The sequence below is a fragment of the Hyaena hyaena genome, unplaced genomic scaffold, assembly GCF_003009895.1.
Source record: "Hyaena hyaena isolate Hyena2069 unplaced genomic scaffold, ASM300989v1 scaffold_489, whole genome shotgun sequence".
Taxonomy (NCBI): Eukaryota; Metazoa; Chordata; class Mammalia; order Carnivora; family Hyaenidae; genus Hyaena; species Hyaena hyaena.
The window spans coordinates 515,418-536,147 of NW_024081120.1; positions in this window are offsets into that span (position 1 = coordinate 515,418).

Sequence of the window (20,730 nt, forward strand, 5' to 3'; positions counted from 1 at the left end):
GCTCACGTTATTGACTTCAACATTCAGAATCCTTGTGTTTTAAACCTGTGCATAATCCATACCTGTCCAACTTCATCCTGCTTAACTGTTTTTGGTTTCCTTGTACTCTTTTTTCATCCTTCTTATGAGAACAACTTCTGTTCTTTGATATACATCTTACTTATCTATCTTAATTTTTAAATTTCCTCATTCTCTATTTATTATTCTATTTCTTATTCTCAATATATATTTGATTTAGAAGTAATATTTCTTATTTCCAACAAAAATGACTTGAAATGTGTGCAATATGTGTATGTTTGAATCCAAATGTGAAAAAATACTGGATGTGTATAGAGAAGTAAATTTGTTGAGTTAAAGATTTTGAATTAGAAAAACCTGCATTTGAGCCAGTCTGGAAAACAGTGTGCAGCTTCCTCTAAAAAAATTAAAAATAGAACTACCCTAGGATCCAGCATAGTACTGCTAGGAATTTACTCAAGGGATACAGGAGTGCTGATGCATAGGGGACATATACCCCTATAGTGCTTTCAACAATAGTGAAATCATGGAAAGAGCCTAAATGTCCATCAACCGATGAATGGATAAAGAATATGTAGTTTATATATATACAATGGAAGACTACTTGGCAATAAGAAAGAATAAAATAATGCCATTTGCAGCAATGTGGATGGAATTGGAGGGTATTATGCTAAGTGAAATAAGTTAGAGAAAGACAGATATCATATGTTTTCACTCGTGGGTTTTGAGAAACTTAACAGAAGATCATGGGGGAAGGGAAGGGGAAAAAGATAGGTGCAAACAGAGAGAGAGGGAGGCAAACCATAAGAGACTCTTAAATACAGAGAACAAACTGAGGGTTGATAGGGGTTGGAGGTGAGGAGAAAGTGATGGGCAATGAGGAGGGTATTTTTTGGGATGAGCACTAGGTGTTGTATGTAAGCCAAATTGACAATAAATTGTATTAAGAAATCAAAAAGAAAAACTTGCATTTGAAGCTGGGTGTATTTAACAAGATTAAACAACATTCAATATCTATGTGTGTGTTTTAATGTTGGAGTAAAAACACATCGAAATATATAGATATAAAGTAAGATCATTCCTTTTTGTAATATTAACATGTATTTCCATTTTCAGGATTTAGAATCTTGTTTTCCTATTTTTGTGGCTTTTAAACCTATTCTATCAGGGGCTACTTATATGCTCACAAGTAAGAACTTACTGGCAAGTGAGGTATATGCTACTTCTGTTGGAAGTTGCTCAGATTCTGTAACATTACAGTTGACAATTCAATGATTGCTTTTTCACCCAAAATAAAACAGTGGTTCTACACAATACCCTATACGGAATGGACCCATTCAGCCTCTTTTCAACTTAAGTTCTCTTTAAAAAAAAAAAAAAAAAAAAAAAAAGGCATCAGCAACTTGCCCAGCATATGCAAAGGAAGAAGTGGGCTCTATGGATTATGGATTCTATGGATGGAGAGTAGTTCATTCTGGAGACACTAATTTGTCCCCAGAAATGACACTTTTATCCATGAAAGCTATCCAATATCTTTCTATGTGGAGTCAGTATATTTGCTTGACTCTTAATAAAACATTGAATACATGTAACAATGTCCTACGGAAATAATTCTTAACGTGTAGTCTTACTGTGAATTATAGTTTTATCACAGGCATGAACAACTATTTCTTTTTAATTAGTAGGAATAGCTCTTCTTCCCCCATCCAAATGCTGACAGCTTTATAGTTAGGATTTTGGGGCAATGGCTTATGATTAGCTTCTTACATCAGCGTTTAGGGTCTTGGGAAGATCATGCTTTCTATTCCGGCTTACCTCATAGAAATAAGTTTAAAGAGATGGTTAAATCATTTTCTTCACAGTGTGGTATTGAGACAATTTGTCCAGAAAACAACTCCTCCTGTCAGTGAATTATTTCAGTATATTGTCTTTGTGTTTTAAACAACTTTCCTTCTCCTCCAGGAATAATACTGTTAGAGAAGAACCTATAAATCATGACCCCTTGTGGACGTACAGTATTCCAATGACTGAGACATAGAGGCCTGATGGTCATTTTAACTGTTTCACAGCTTCAAAAACACTCATTTCACTGTAGTTCCCCCACAAAGCCCTTAAGTTTAGAGAAATTAATGATTCTCTAAAAATATTGTGCTTTACAGATACATAAGTTCATGGATCATATCTCCTTAGAAAATATGGGTTGCTTCATTTTATAAAAATTGTTTTATTCTGTAAAAATTTAGATAGCACTAAAATATAAAGTCCATTGTTCCCTGTCACCTTCATACAAAGGGTCTTCAATAGGGGGAATGCACATTACTTGAAAGCTTTTCATATGGCTGGCATTTCACATATGTAGTTTTAAGGTAGCATTGTAGGGTAGTGATTGTGACCAATTATTGATGAGTGAATGGAGACTCATAGAAAAGAATAAAAATCCAAGATCACTTCTCCAGTAATGACAGAACTTGGGTTTAAACCCAAACCTGTCACATTCCAAAAGCTAGTTTTTCTATTATGGAATGGAAGCCTTTGGAAATTAATGAAGCATTTATGATATCTGATAACAACACATAAAATAAAGTTAGCATCCTCTCAGATTACCATAAGGAAAATACCCAAGTGTCTTGAAAATATGAGTGTACTGAAGATAGGCATAATGTAAATGTCAGGAGATTGTGGCATCAGTTTTTAATAACTGTGGCAAAGTCTGTATGATGTAAATCTTTCTAAGTTAAATTTTTGTATCTACTGATAACACAGTATGATCTGATGGTAGCTTCATAAAAGAAAAAACAGATTTAAATCTGTTTGAATCTAGTGAATCACTAACATCACATATTTTTACAATATTATATGTTCTTAAAAATAATAAAACATGCTGCATGTTAACAAAAATATTACACTATAATGTAGGAGTCATAAAATAGCAAGGCAGATGAATGACTATGCCATAGCATCTGGCAGCATGACCTTCTAATATATCCTGCTGCACATTGTCACACGTTGCAGGTAGAGTTCTGGTTTCAAAATCTTCCATTCATTCTTTTCCCCCATAGTGCTGTGGATGATGGGGGTGTACATTGTGGGAGAATGCACCCATATAGAAAAAAACCCAACCATATTAACAAGTGGGCAAACCTCCAGGCATGCCCAAGAATGTTGACCACATAGGAGAGAGTAAACAAGTAGAGCACATGAAGCCTGACCTCCATGATTTAAGACATGGTGACCTGTAACCTCCAATACAATAATGTGAATGTCCTGGATTTACATCAATCAGATTTGCTTTTTTTTTTTGGGTGAGGGAAGGGGTTAAATTGGGAGTTTGTCCTGCCTTAGAAAATGCTATAGAAAGATGTCCCTCCCCGTTGTGAATGTATGCATATGTGCATACACACGTAAATTTTTTCTATCCTTTGATCTTCGCTTCAGACATTTAAACTTACATAGAGATTATTCCCTTCTTCCTCTCAACACCTATCACTATCTTTAATTTTCTATATCTATTTATAGGAATATAGTTGTCAGTAATTATGTTGCCTTATAGTATTGAAAGAGAGTGTATTTTTGAAATATTAAATCTTAATTAGCAATTTTACTATGATCGTTTGTGACATTTAGACTACTTTCTTACAGTGACCACTAGGTAATATCCTCTAGAGTTCTTAATAAATTGGGACAGATAAAATATTCTTTCTTTAATAGTAATTATGGATATTTCTGGAAATTCTAGTTTATCAAAATTGAGGGTAGGAGTAACAAATACAAAAACAAATGACATAGATCCAATGGTTTGTAAAGGGGATAAATGGGTGAGCAAGAGTGCTATGGGTTCTTTCACTGAGATTCTTCCTAAAAATCTAGGAATATGAGTTAAAAATTTGACTTAGCACCTGAAACATTAAGAAATATTTTTTTAAATGTTTTTTTAATTTATTTCTAGGAGAGAGAGAGAGACAGCGTGAGCAGGGGAGGGTCAGAGAGAGAGGGAGTCACAGACTCTGAAACAGGCTCCAGGCTCTGAGCTGGCAGTCAGCAGAGAGCCCGACACGGGGCTCGAACCCACGAACCGCGAGATCATGACCTAAGCGAAAGTCGGACGCTTCACCGACTAAGCCACCCAGGTGCCCCAACATTAAGAAATATTTTATCATGTAACATGCAAATGATGCCTTTAATATATGTAGACAATTAGATAAATGCAGCTTATTTTACAGATATATTGATCATGTTAACCTTGCACAAAAGACTTTTTTATATGCAAAATAAAAGTTGTTTTAACTTTATCCATTTAGCACATTCAGTTCTCCCACATTTTATGTCTTTTTAACTATCTTTTTTTTTTTTTACCCATAGCATATTTCGCCTACCTTTTAAAGTTTGTTCCTCAAAATTTCTACCTTTATAAAGACTATATATTCCTTACATGACTCATACGGATGAAATGTCACTTCTTATAAAATCTCCTCCACCTCCTTTGGACAAACTTGATGACTTTTTCTTCCCATGTTTATCATTACACTTTTTACATTTTTTCTTTCTATTTGCTAAAAATCTCCTTAAGAATGAAGTTTCTTTCTTTGTTGTTACTGTCTTTCCAGCATGTAGAACAGTCTAGCATATATAGTATTCAAAAACCGTTTCATAAATTAGTGAAACATCTATTGGATATAGTTATTGTTTAGTACGGCATTGAAAAAAAAAAAGGCCGGTAGTTTGCTGAGTATCTATGAGAAGAGCAGTTGAATTCCTTTACACACTTAAATATTTTAATTCTTTTTTTGTTTAAAATATGCTTATTTATGACTTACTGTATGGTACACAGGGCCAGGGATTATAGAAAGTTAAAAGAATTAGGTGACTGACATCACATCAAAAAGGGGATATAAGCCATATATAGAAATATCTACCATGAAAGATTGAATGTGATAAATGTTATAAGGGAATTTTAAAGATTATAGAAATTCTTAGGAGAATTATTTCAGCCTCTTTATTTTTTCTCCATTCATTCAGTAATACTTTTGAAATGACTGTTATATGCCAGGTAGTATAGATACAATGGTGAACCAGATACCATCTCTAACTTCAAAAACTTGAAGTCTAGATAAGGTTGGTGTGATGTTGAAAATGCAGGTAAGTGGACAAACAATTCTAGAAAAATGATGAATGCCATGATAGAGACATAACAAAGAAAGAGTCTATTCAAAGTAAGGTGATAGGGGTAGTGCCTGAATAACTCTGATGTTATTATATTATATCATATTAGCTTGTCTATGTGGAAAGCACTTTTCTTTCCATCCATAAATATGCCTCAGCTTATTTCTTATAATACACCTAATTTTAATTCACTTAAGATAATACTCTCCCAAATAATGATTTGCCTACAAAATAGTTGTTGCATGCCAGATAAAACACAATTTCTTAATTTTCTCACTTTGAAGAAAGAAGTAAGTTTGTTATTGAACCTGTCAGACTTCAAAAATTAAGAAAAAGTAGGTTGTAGAGACAATGTTATAATGAATTACATAGCTATGAAAACAATAATTTATCAACCTGGATGCTGAATAATTTTGTAGTATATTTAAATTGCATTATTCAATGGAATTCAAGGCTGTATGTATACATACACAGAAATATACAGGATGAATTTTAATAACTTAGATGAAACAGCATGCATGCAAATAGGTTAATTAACTAATAATTAAAAAAAACAAAAACAAAGTATGGAAGGGGAGAAGGAGCAGATATCTTACAAAAATATTGATATGGTTGTTAAATTGAGTAGCAGTTTGCCACTGAACCTCCTTGAAACAAGAGTAGAGATTTAGTACAATGCAAAGAGCACATCAGTGGGTTTCCATTGTTGGAATGATGACAGCTGTTGATTTAAATTGTGAGAAAGCTAAACTATATGCATACATTATTAGAAAGTTGAATATCAAATATCAAAGATACACAGACTAAAATTCAGAAATTATGATTTTTTGGTTAATGGAAGTAAGGATTTTTAAAAAGTAGTATGTATTTATTTATGTATATCTTCACTCTCTGTACTACACATATTAGTGATTTTTACACTGTATTCCATTCAAATCTTGGGTTAAAAAGAGAAAACATTACAGACCAAATCATGGGTATCCAGGAAAAACAAAAGGGTAGAGGTACAGGCACCCACCCCAATACAGTCAGAGCTGCTTCAGATTGTTTCCCAAAAGGTCTTAGTGCAGAGATGTATTTTGGAAACCACTTACAGATAATATATCTTAGAATTACATTAGAGATCTTATCACTTAATAAAATGGAACTTCTATATTATGATCTTAAAGCAAGCTATTGCATTTTTCTAAATAACACCAAAAAGTAAAAATTTGTGTGATTATGAATATTCAATAGGTTTGTCTTTTAAAAATATTGAAAGACATTTTATTTAATTTTGTGAACAAAGTCAGTAAAAATTTAGAGAAGTATGAGTTCTTTTACCAATCATTTAAAAATGGTTCTAGGCATATGAAATATAAAGATGATGATTTCTCTTAAAGGCATTCATAGTCCACTGGGAGAAAGATAATATACAGACTCTTGCAATACTATTTAAATTTCAGGAAAGAGCAAGGCAAACATACCACTGGAAACATGGAGCAGAGCATGTGACATGGAGATTGCTCAGGAAGGAAGATAACTTCATCGAATACTTCATGAAGTAAATAAAATCTCTTAAATTGAATCTTAAATGTTAAGTGGAAGTTAGCTATATGAAAATTAAAAGGAACATTTAAGAATTATACTTTTCTGTTTGTTTAACAAGGAAAGAATGATAAAATGAATGTGTGTCAGAGCTAAGAAATGGAATATGCAAAAACTCAGATGTGTAAAAGAATTTTTAAAAATGATAGATCTGTAGTACATACACTAGGTTGCTGCATTGGGTATAAGTTAGGGTAAGAGAGAAAACCAGGTTACTTAAGTTTTTACATGTTTTCCTAAGAAGTTCTTTTTTCTTTAAATTTAGACATTTCAGTACTACCTTTTAAAATAAAAATTGCAGTACTTAAATACTATTTCCTAAATAATTTGTTAGACTGTTTTTTGAATATCTATCTCATTTAGCAGACCAGAAGGGGGCAGAATTGTGTCTAATTCATCGTTCTCAAGACATTATGCTTAGTGCGTAATCAGTCCTACAGTAATATTTTTTCAATTTTATGAATAAATTCTGAAGACAATGCAGACCTAATGAGGAGTTTTTATATACTACAAAGAATATATTAGAAAGATGAAGTTGAATATCAGGGAGACAAGTAAAATTCTGTTTCAGTAGTTTAAGACATAAATAAATTCTAAGTTTCTGTTTTGGACAATTAGGTAGATAAGGCCTTTAGGCAAAATAGGTCTTTAGATTGAAATATGTTGCTATATTCGTGTATAAAATTTCTCTATATTTCAAAAATTTTAAAATTCTATGTTACATTATTATTGAAATATAGTTGACATGCAATGTTATATTAGTTTCAGGTGTACAACATAATGATTCATTTCTATACCTTATGCTGTATTCACAAGTGTAGCTACCATATGCCACCATGCAATTCTGTTATATCATTAACTGTATTTGCTATACTATGTCTTTTATTCTAAGGATTTATTCATTCCATATCTGAGTCTATATTTCCTACTCCTCTTTGCCAATTTGCTCTCCCCTTACCTCCTTCCATTAGTTTGTTCTCTGTATTTAAAGGTCTTATTTGACTTTGTGTTTATTTATTCATTTTTTTCTCTTTTTTAGATTCTTTAAAATTTTTTTAATGTTTTATTCATTTTTGAGAGAGATATAGAGACAGCATGAGCAGGGGAGGGTCAGAGACAGAGGGAGACCCAGAAGCTAAAGACAGTCTCCAGGCTCTGAGCTATTTGTCAGCACAGAGCCCAGTGCGGGGCTTGAACCCACGAACTGTGAGATCATGACCTGAGCTGAAATTGGACGCTTAACTGACTAAGCCACCCAGTCGCCCCTAGATTCTTCATTTGAGTGAAATCTTATGATATTTTTCTTTTCAGTCTGATTTATTTCTTTTAGTATAATAACCCTCTAGGCAAATCTATGTTGTTGCAAATGGCATAATCTCATTTTATTGATTGTGTAATATACCCCCCAACCCCCACTGCGTGTGTGTTACATCTTCTTTATTCGTTTCTCTATTGATAGACACTTACGTTTCTTCCATTTCTTGGCTATTGTAAATAATGCTGTAATAAACATAGGGGTGCATGTATCTTTTCAAATTAATGTTTTTGTTTTCTGTGGATAAATATCCAGTAATGGAATTAGTAGATCCAATTTTAATCTTTAGAAATCACATATAGCAGGTGTAATGACTATAGGCAAATGATACAAAATATATAGCCTATAGGAAACACTATATATTCTTTACAGGAGTCCCTCACCTAATAGATGAGAAAATTGAATCTGGAAAGGGTTAAATTCAGCCAAACCCTGTCTGTTGGAATTTCCCTCCTTGTAAAGTCAACTGGCTATTTCTGGTAGGCAGAGGATGATACTAGGTATTTTTAATTAAATCATATTTATATCTTTCTCATGACTATAATGAAAAATAAAACAAAAAATAATGCTGTATTTGTATTTGTCAGGGTCTAGTCATTGAAACAGAAGTCATTTTCTGTATTTCACATGAGGGAATGGGGCAGTACAGTGAATTGGTCACAAAAGAACCTAAAAAGGTCAAATAGCAAATGGCAAATGGAGATGACAATGGCAAGTTTGTGAACAAAAAATAATATGGGTTAGCCCACAGGTCTGCACGTGTGTCTGTGATGTAGAAGATGTTATTGCAGTTAGTCTTGGATTCAACAAAGAAATTTCACCTCTCTCAAGGCTGGAACTACTATAAAAGGGAATGTCTCAGCCTATCTGAGTCTCAAATGAATCACCTTTGTCCAGCTAATATTATGGCCATTGCCGGGAACTGCTATACTCCTGGTAAAAGAAGCAGAATACTTCCCCCCACTCCTTTTTTTCCTGCTTCTTATCTCCTTCCAGTGTCTTCTATTGCCAACATTTGGAGGAAGTTTGCAAGCCTGGAAAATATAATTCACTGGAAAACCAGCTTCATCAGTTAGGAGCAGAGTTTTAAAGAATGTTATGGGTCTGGGAAATAGCAGGTAAGCAAGTAGCACAGATGATATTCAAAATACGTGAACTGCAGGATATGTCTTCTCTGTTAAAGGTAGTCTTATAGAAATTACCTTTAAAAGACATATTCCTTACAAATACTATTAGACTGCTGTGATTTTATAACTAAATAATCATGCTATTCTAGGAATTACATAATACATTAACTTAAAACATTTTTTGAGCAAAATTTGTTCAAAAGAACACATTATGTGTTTACATCTTTTGCAAGTGTAAAGCTCAAGTCTAAGCATACCCAGCTAAACTTAAAAGATAAAAGAATGAAAGAGAACAATCATAAATGACAACAAAATCCTTTCAGTAACACAGCATTTGAGCATAATTTCTGAAATTGAAATTTTATATTATATATATATATATTTTAATTTTTAATGTTTTATTTATTTCTAGGAGAGAGAGAGAGACAGCGTGAGCAGGGGAGGGCCAGAGAGAGAGGGAGTCACAGACTGAAACAGGCTCCAGGCTCTGAGCTGGCAGTCAGCACAGAGCCTGACGCGGGGCTCGAACCCACGAATAGCGAGATCATGACCTAAGTGAAAGTCGGACGCTTAACCGACTAAGCCACCCAGGCGCCTCTATATTATATATTTTAAAAAATCAATGTAATTTATCTATTAGGAATCTTTTTGATGAAAGTTAGAATTCTAGATAAGCTAGAATAAGCTTAAATATTAAGGGAAAGATACTAGTTTGCATAATTAAACCCAAAGAAATAAGCTGCCTTTGCACTGATGAGACATACATTTGTGCCTATGTCTTATTTGTATATATGGGTATTTCTTTCAGTATCTGCTTTTCTCATTTCTTCTGTCTGCCTTCTGTTTCCCTTCTTTTCATCTGGCTATTCACATGTCCTTGGATCCATGATGAATAGCACGTTAAAGTTTGTTTTTTTTTCCCCTCAAGTTTAAGATCAAGAGCTAAGGATTCTTTTCTCTCACCTGAAGTTTAACAAGTCCTAAAGAAGAGTTCTAATTGTCCCAGTTTCATGTGACCTACCTCCAAAACAATATGATTGAGAGTGAGGAATACTGTACTTGTTCATGGTTCATCCTTTACCTGTTATAGGAGGGAACAGTTTTCCAAGTGGAGATTACATGGTAATGGACCCTAGTGGACCTCTGAAGGATAGGAATTACTCTCAGCTTATGTCTAGTCTGTATAATAGCCTCATCTTCTTATATGGCCCTCATGCTCATATGCTTCACATGCCTCATATGGCCTCTCTCTACTTCCATGATTTTGCAAAAAATATATAAATCTTATATTATGTAGATATATTAAATATAGTTAACAACAACCACGGATGAATACATACTGCTTTTCATTTAGAAAACACTTCATAAGACATAATATAAATCAAGATTTATAAGCACAGCCCACTGTGAATCTATTGATGTGCTTTGGGTCTCAGGACTTAAAGGTGGTCTTGCATTATAATCCAAGATTCCAGCTTGCTGCAGTGTGCCCTTTGAATTACTCTACTTATGTAGAAAATTTCAGTACAATAGTACTTGTTGGAAAGACACAGTTAAAATCAAGGTTTTATGTAAGTTTATGTTTTTAAAATTTTTAATGTTTTTATTTATTTCTGAGAGAGAGAGACAGCGTGAGCAGGGGAGGGTCAGAAATAGAGGGAGACACAGAATCAGAAGCAGGTTCTAGGCTCTCAGCTAGCTGTCAGTACAGAAACCAAAGCGGGCTCAAACCCATGAACCATGAGACATGACCTTAGCTGAAGTCAGATGCTTAACTGACTGAGCAACCCAGGTGCCCCTGTAAGTTTAAATAAAATATATTTAATGGCACTAATGGTTGTATTAACTTCCTGAAATGTAGCAGTCATTATTCAGATATATTACCCAATATTATTCATATTCATACTCATATGTCAATATAGTAAAAGAGTTACCCGGAATTCCAAAATGTTTCTATTAAATTATTTAAACAGGATTCCTTGTATTTAAAGTGTATGCATAAATTAAAATACTTCACTAGCCAGCGCTCAGCAGCCGTACTGCAGACGAGCCTGTGCCCGTGCCACTCAGATCTCCCAACTGGACATTGGAAATAATTTTTGATGGTTTAGGGCCGCTCTCATTTGACAACAGGACAAAACCTTATCACAGCAATACAGCATGACTCATGACAACTTGTTGCCTGGATACTAGGGAGTTCATATATGGGTTTTCTTAGGAACAGGGCATTTTATTTTTATGTAAAAAAGGATCTGGGAGAGGTGGCCAGGCTGGCGGAGAAGTAGGGAGCTCCGTGCATTTCACCTGCCCCCATCTCTCAAACAGGGAAGGCCTGAAGTCATAGGACACTGAGCCACAGGAGTTTGGGAAGAGAAAGAGACAGAAAACACTGGGAAGGAAACCTCATAAGTGCAGCTGCCTTAAGAAACAAGCCAAACTACACATGATGGAGAGTCCCAAATACCACTACTAGTAGGGAAACAAAATAACCAAACACTCAACAAGAGAAACCAAAAAACACCATTCAAAGAATACTTCCTGAACAGAGAGGCTCTGAACAGTCAAAGAGCCCTCTCTAATACAGCAGAACTCGCAGGGGCAGAATGTACACCAAACTTTTAAAATTAACAAGAGATAGAAAGCTAACCAAAATGACGAAACGAAAGAACTCTCCTCCTAAGAAATTCCAGGAAGAAATGACAGCTAAAGAACTGCTCAAAACAGATAAAGCAACATAACTGAACAAAATTTAGAACAATAATCATAAAGTTAGTCCCTGGGATTGAAAAAAGCATGGAGGACATCAGAGAAACTATGGCTACAAACACTAAAGAGCTTAAAAATAGTTATGATGAATTAAAAAATGTGCAAGTGCAAAATCTAGCAGCTCACCTAAAGGAACTAAAGGAAGAGCAACAAGAGCACCCCAAACCCAGTAGAAGAAGAGAAATAGTAAATATCAGAGCAGAAATAAACAACATGGAAACCAAAGAAATAGTTGAACAGATCAATGAAACCAAGAGTTGGTTTTTTGAAAAAATAAACAAAATTGACAAACCTGTAGTCCGCCTTCTCAAAAAGAAAAGAGAGAGCACTCAAATAGATAAAATCATGAATGAAAATGGACGTATTACAACCAACCTCTCAGAGATACAAGCAATTATCAGGGAATACTATGAAAAATTATATGCCAACAAATTTAACAATTTAGCAGAAATGGACAAATTCCTAAACACACACTCACTACCAAAATTCACATGGGAAGAGAGAGAAAATCTGATCAGACCCATAACTAGTGAAGATTGAATCAGTTATCAAAAATTTCCCAGCAAATAAGAGCCATGGACCAGATGGCTTCCCTGGGGAATTCTACCAGACATTTAAAACAGAATTAATACTCATTCTTCTCAAGCTATTGCAAAAAAAAAAAATGCTATAAATGAGATACATAAAAGATAGAGGTGTCCAATGTATGATTTGAAGAGGCAGAAAGGAGAATAAGTGATTTAGAAGACACAATTATAGAAAGAGAAGAAACTGAGAAAATGAGAGATAAACTGATCCAGGAACATAAAAGAAGAGTTCAAGAGCTCAGCGATACAATGAAATGGAACAATATCCATATCAAGAGCCTAAAGAAATCGAAGGAAAACTTCCAGACTCATTTTATGAAGCCAGCATCACTCTGATTCCCAAGCCAGGCAGACATCCAGCAAAAAAAGAGAACTACAGGCCAATATCCTAAATGAATATGGATGCAAAAATCCTCAACAAGATACTTGCAAATCGAACCCAACAGCACATAAAAAGAATTATCCACCAAGATCAAATGGGATTCATTCCTGGATTACAGGGCTGGTTCAATAGCCGCAAATCAATCAGTGTGATACATCACATCAACAAAAGAAAAGATAAAAACCATATGATCCTGTCGATAGATGCAGAAAAAGCATTTGACAAAATACAGCATCCCTTCTTAATAAAGACCCTTGAGAAAGTTGGGATAGAAGGAACTTACTTAAATATCATAAAAGCCTTCTATGAGAAGCCCTCAGCTAACATCATTCTCAATGAGGAAAAACAGAGCTTTCTCCCTGAGATCAGGAACACGACAGGGATGTCCACTCTCTCCACTGTTGTTTAACATACTGCTGGAAGTCCTAGCATCAGCCATCAGACAACGAAAGGAAATCCAAGGCATCAGAATTAGCAAAGAAGAAGTCAAATTCTCACTTTTCGCAGACGATGTGGTACTCTACATAGAAAACTCACTCCCCTATGACCCAGCAATAGCACTGCTAGGAATTTACCCAAGGGATACAGGAGTGCTGATGCATAGGAGCACATGTACCCCAATGTTCATAGAAGCACTCTCAACAATAGCTAAAACATGGGAAGAGCCTAAGTGTCCATCAACAGACGAATGGATCAAGAAGATGTGGTTTATCTATACCATGGAATACTACATGGCAATGAGAAACCATGAAATCTGGCCATGTGTAGCAACATGGATGGATCTTGAGGGGGTTATGCTGAGCAAAATAAGTCAGGCAGAGAAGGACAAATATCATATGTTTGCACGTACAGGAGGATTAGGAGGAACTTAACGGAGGACCAAGGGGGAGAAGAAAGGGGGAAATAGTGGGGGAGAGGGAGAGAGGCAAACCATGAAAGACTCTTGAATACTGAGAACAAACTGAGGGCTGATGGGTGTGTGGGGGAGGTAGGAGATGAGCATGGAGGAGGGCACTTGTGGGGATGAGCACTGAAAAAAAAAAAAAAAAGAAAACCCGACAGACTCCACCAGAAGCCTACTAGATTGATCCATGAATTCAGCAAAGTTGCAGCATACAAAATCAACTTATAGATATCAGTTGCATTTTTATATACCAACAGTGTATAGACAAAAGTCTAGAGATAGGTAATCTCTAGACTTTGGGTGATCATGATGTGTCAAAGCAGGTACATCCTTGGTTTAAAAAATATTTTGGCAAGTAATGCTGATAACAGTGGAGGCTATGGATGTGTAGGAACAGGGTATAGGGGAAATGTCTGTATTTATCTCTCAATTTTATTTTAAACTTACAGCTGGTCTAAAATTTTAAGTCTTAAAATATAAAAAAGAGACAATAGAGTATGTTTGACTTCTCTATTAATGTTATCAGTTAATGTTTTTCAAGTATTATTCTTTCTTTCCATTTAACTGGAAATGTAAGGTAGTCTTCAGTATTACTTCAACAAAAATAAATAAAAACAGTAATAAAATGGAGGCATTTGACCTCTGAAATACTTAAAATATGGTATTTTATATATCAGAGGACTTTATCGTCATGTGTCCTATGGGATCTGCTGTAATGTTTATAAATGGAAGACACTTTGAAGCTGTAATCCAGATAATCAGCTGGGGAATAGATTATGGATTCAGTTCTATCACAAAGGAGAATACTGAGGTCAGAAAGGTGATTGCTTAAGGTCATAAGACAAAAAGTAGAACCATATTTTATTTTTTTTCCTCTACCCATTGTTCTCTTCATTAAATCACACAGATTCAGGAGTCCTGGGATATATCCTTGGCCTGCAGTTAAATCAATCTATAGCACTGGGCACATATTCATACAACAAATATTTACTGAATAACTGTTGTGTACTATGTAGTATTCCAGGAAATGGGAATATAAATATGATAAATGCATGTAATCATGTTCAGTATGAACAAGGTGCAGTGGGAGAACAACACAAATTTTCCAGTGTTTATAATTGAAATTAATTGGACATTCTAGATGGAACCTAAGTTTCTTCTGGTCCAAAATGTTACTATATTTGAAATGTATTAAATTAATGCTTCAGGTCTTTTGTTTCTAATTTATGAAACTACACTGATTGCTAGGTGTTATGTCACCACTTTACATATAAGAAAATGATTAATTTGCCTAATATTGCCACCAACTTAAAATAGAAAACCTGACTTCAAACTTAGTAAACCCCAAATCTAGACACTCCGAACAATACCAAGATGCTACTGGTTTTGGTTTTCATTTTTGTTTTGAAGGAAACTTTACATATCCATGCAACTAAGAATTGGGAGATTTTGTTAATTCAGCTTTATGCTCACTAAGAAATACATTTAGGCTTTCCCTGAAAAAAATCTTTCTTCATACATGTGCACCACATGTAGCAAGGACATACTTCTTCCACTAGGAGAAGAATTCTCCACGGTCCATGTCAGTGCTGTGCACTAGGTCTTTCTGACATGATGGACATATCCTCTGTTTGTCCTGTCCAGTATGGTAGCCAATGGCCTCATGTAGCTACTGAACATCTGAAATATGTCTAGTGTAACATTGGAACTGAATGTTTAATTTTAATTTGATTTAAACTTAATTTAAATAGTGATGTGGGTGTTGAGTGTTTGGAGCTTGCCTGGTGACACTGATAAATTGAATTTTAATTTTAGTTAAATTTAAATAGTCACATTTGGTTAGTAGCTAGCAAAATTGCTAATGGGTATTACAGGCCTGTACACACTTAAATGTGCATGAATGGATTTCAGAACCAACGGAACTCCTACAATTGAATACTATGGGTGCATGTAAAATTTTCATAAGGCAGGTTTTTCTGTCACATCCTAAAGGGATTCATTTAATGTTTATTTTATTTGTTTTTGAGAGAGACACACAGAAAGACAGAGCATGAGCAGGGGAGGGGCAGAGAGAGAGGGAGACACAGAATCTGAGCTGTCAGCACAGAGCCTGATATGGAGCTCAAACTCACAAACTGTGAGATCATGACCTGAGCCAAAGTCATACACTTAATAGACAAAGCCACCCAGGAACCCCATGGGATTCATAGAAGTATTATGACATGTTCCTCTCCAGGAAGAGCGTGGAAGGCCTTCATGTTTTTATATCTTCTAACCTATGTATTTAACACTTATTTGTTTTTACTCTAATGAAGTTGATTCTTACTAAACTTTGCTTCTGAGTCTCTGGATATTGAAATCTCCCCAGCACAATATATAAAAAAGAAATGGGATTTTCAGTAATTTTGATGAAACATGATCAAACTCTCTTTATATACATACCTTAAAATATTATTCCAAAGAATATGTGAAAAATAAAGGGTTCTAACTCCAAAATTATGTTGTTTTAGTGGTGGTTGCTAATGTTCTTAAGCAAATATTTTCTTTTGGATTTTAGTAAATTAGGGAATATTGTCCTTACAAGTTTATTACCACATTCCAAAATCTCAATAAATGAGTCCATTCTTGCGTCCATTCTTCAAACATTGAAAAGGTTGTATTAGTGGTCATTGTATTTAGCACTAATGATGCAAATATAACCAGGAAGTGTTCCCTTCTAGCAGAGACCTAGTCAGCAGTCTGATAGGTAGACAAACAAGTGACATAAATGGTAACACATCATGGCAAATGTTATAATAAAATACAAGTGGAGAGTCACTGAATTCTTACCTAATGTCAGGTACTATGCTGAGTGATTATGTTCATTTTTCTTTTGTAATCGCCACAGCATGTCTTTCTGGCTTGTTATTATTATTGGTTTTTACATTTTACAGATGATAAAAATCAAGACTGCGAATTGCTAAGTAAATTTCCCTTGGCCACATAGCTGTAAGTAGCTGCACCCACTGTATTCTCATACTGGAGAGGGTGGATAGGAAGGTCATGAAAGATTGAGAGAAGGCAGTGAAATATATATACAGGTACATATTTATTATATCTCCTTGGAGGATTTGCTAAGCAGTAGGAATTCAGGAACAGTATCAGGACTCTTAAAGTCAAATTACTTTTACTTGGACTCTGAAAGTTTTATTATTTTTTCCTCCATCTTCTATTCCTAATTAATATCCCATCTAAATTGACTTATATCAAAGATGATTGGATTTTAATACAATGTAAGATAAATGGTGATACTTTATTAAGGATATTAGGGTAGTCTTAGGTTACTGTTTTAGAATGTTAGTGACTACTCTTAGCCTCATTCTTTAGTGCACTGAATTTGAAAGAGACAAAAAGGATACACTTTCAGCTGATTAGCCTTATCTAGTACATCTTGAACATCTCAGGAGCAAAGACTGTGGTCAGATCCGACTACAGAGTTTGCAGGGCCCCGTGTGAAATGAAAATGCAGAGAACATTTGTCTAAATAGTATTAAGAATTTCAACAAGACCACAAAAGAGCATTAAATCAAACATAGGGGCCTCTCTGTGCAGGACTCTGTGCAAATGCACAGGTTGTGAGCTACTGAAGTCAGCCCTGATGTTTTCCTGTAAAACACTTATATATTTCTTCAGATGTGGCATAAATACATAAGCTGTATAGTATAGATGTTTGAAGTATCCATCTATCAAACTTTATGCCCTTTGTTTGGCATTGACCTCCACAGCCCTTCCTGAAGGATCTGGCCCAGTGCCTATATTTCCCTGAGGTAATTCAATACATGCCTTCAGGGGATGAATCCAAGGGTGAACAGCTGATCTAAGCTGAGCCAATCAGATTTCTCCTTGAAGAACCAGGAACATTGGAACAAATTCCTCAACTTGAATATGAGGACCATAGTCAAAGGTTCTAAATCTCTAAAACTTGAAGTTTGGGAGATTTGGGGATAATGAGAGCAGTATTTAAAGCTCTGTGAATAAAACTATAGGAAAGCTGAATCTAAGACTTTACATCAGCCATGAATTGTGGAGTCCAGCAAAACTGGAGACAGCAGTAAGAGAAAGAGGGAGGAAGAGGGAGATGAGAAGAGGAAGAAGGATGGAGGAAAGGGAGAGGAGGAAATAAGCTGTATGGGGAATGAGTGTGCAGTCTCTACTAGTCTTTTAACGATTAATACTATGTCAGACAGGTTGACATTTTACTTTTTATATATACTTTTAAAAGATGGGATATCCTTTTAAATGAGAGAAATGGAGAACAGAAGCTGATTACAATTTTCATGACTTCTTTCATCCCCATGTGTCTTCTCTTTCCTTAGGATGAATCCTCTGTTACAACTTCCACTAATTTGACTGGATTGTGGTTCTTTCAGTCAAATATCCCTTGATAATGAAAGCTATCGTGTGATTCCAATTGTTTGTGAAACTGAAGGAAAAGTAAATTCAACCTGTCTTTCATGAGTCATGACACTTTCTACTGTGAAAATTGTGACTATATTACAATGTTAGTTTTATTACTCATTTGAATGTAATTAAAAAAAAAAAAAACACACCGCATCCAAAGTCCAGGTAATTGGCATAGCACATGAGCTATAATTGGGACAGAAGGTACTTGTTTCTATTATAAGCATGCAGGAATATTACCTTCCAGTACATCCTCAATTCCATAGGACGTCCACTATTTTACAGGAATATTAACTGTATTTTCCATTTCCTGTATATTATTTTTCAACATTTCTAACCAAATTATCATTTTTTTACTTTGTTTACTATATATAATGACAAATTGCTTTTTCTGTTGCTTCAATTAATTGATCTATTTTTACTATTTGATATCAATTCATCTTGCTGAGGTAAAATTCTAAAACATAACTACACTTAGACTTTGGTTTTAACCACTTATCTGCCCATATATGTTGCCAAAATGTGTTTTATTTGAAAATTATTTCTATGAGATTTTGAGTTTCAATGGACATTTTAAGTTGGAAGAAATTTAAGGAAATACTTTCAAAGTGAAAACGTCCTTATTTTTTCCCTCAAATGGACTATTTTAAATGGTATAATGTGACCTAAAGATTATGTTAAATATTTTTAATAATCTAAAATCATGAAGAATTTTTAAGAAAAGAGACAAATGATTATTATTTTTTTTTACAAGTAGTTTATTGTCAAATTAGTTTCCACATAACACCCAGTGCTCATCCCCACAAGTGTCCTCCTCCATCCCCCTCCCCCCTCCCCCCCACATCCATCAGTCCTCAGTTTTTGTCAGCATTCAAGAGTCTCTCATGGTTTGCCTCTCTTCCTTTCCCCCATCATTTCCCCGCTTCTTCTCCCCCTTGTTCCTCCGTCAAGTTCCTCCTAATCCTCCTATACGTGCAAACATATGATATTTGTCCTTCTCTGCCTGACTTATTTCGCTCAGCATAACACCCTCAAGGTCCATCCATGTTGCTACACATGGCCAGATTTCATTGTTTCTCATTGCCATGTAGTAGTCCATGGTATAGATAAACCACATCTTCTTGATCTATTCGTCTGTGGATGGACACTTAGGCTCTTTCCATGTTTTGGCTATTGTTGAGAGTGCTGCTATGAACATTGGGGTACATGTGGCCCTATGCATCAGCACTCCTGTATCCCTTGGGTAAATTCATAGCAGTGCTATTGCTGGGTCCTAGGGGAGTTCTAGTGTAAATTTTTTGAGGAATCTCCACACTGTTTTCCAGAGGGGCTGCACCAGTTTACATTCTCACCAACAGAGTAGGAGGGTGCCCGTTTCTCCACATCCTCAGCAGCATCTAGAGTCCTCTGATTTGCTCATTTTAGCCACTCTGACTGGCGTGAGGTGGTATCTCAGTGTGGTTTTGATTTGTATTTCCCTGATGAGGAGGGATGCTGAGCATCGTTTCATGTGTCTGTTGGCCATGTGGATGTCCTCTTTGGAGAAGCGTCTGTTCATGTCTTCTGCCCATTTCTTCACTGGGGTGTTTGTTTTTCGGGCGTGGAGTTTGGTGAGTTTCTTATAGATTTTGAATACTAGCCGTTTATCTGATATGTCATTTACAACTATCTTTTCCGATTCCCTTGGTTGCCTATTAGTTTTATGGATTGTTTCCTTTGCCATGCAGAAGCTTTTTATCTTGATGCAGTCCCAATAGAACATATTTGCTCTTGATTCCCTTGCCTTGGGGGATGTGTCAAGTAAGAAATTGCTGCGATTGAGGTCAAGGAGTTTTTTTCCTGCTTTCTCTTCTAGGATTTTGATGGTTTCCTGTCTCACATTCAGGTCCTTTATCCATTTTGAGTTTATTTTTGTGTATGGTGTGAGAAAATGATCTAGTTTCATTCTTCTGCATGTTGCTGTCCAGTTCTCCCAACACCGTCTGTTAAAAAGGCGAGACAAAGGATTTTTATTTGAGTTTGTGGAGCATGTTAAAATTTTGTCTATTTTTCAAAGAGCTGATATGATCCCAGGGCATTGTTTAGGTCAACAAGCATTGATGAAGTAGAACTTGTTAATTTTTGGGGCCTTCCATAATTAGAAAGTATCATTAAATGAATCTAATTATCTGAATTTTTCTTTTCATTTTAAATTGGCATGTAAGTGATATATGTTCACTGTAGAAATATAGAATTTGCATAAAAATATACAGTGTCAAGGGAAAAAAAAAACCCTTTCTTTATAATATCCACTTTGTAACCCATTTTAATATATCTTTTTCCATGTGTTTTTCCTAAGCATCTTCTACTCTATCAGATCACATTCCATACAGAATTTTCAATTTTATTTATTTTTTTCCTAATATTTTAGTTGGTCATTTTATAAATAGGAGGTAATTTACTTA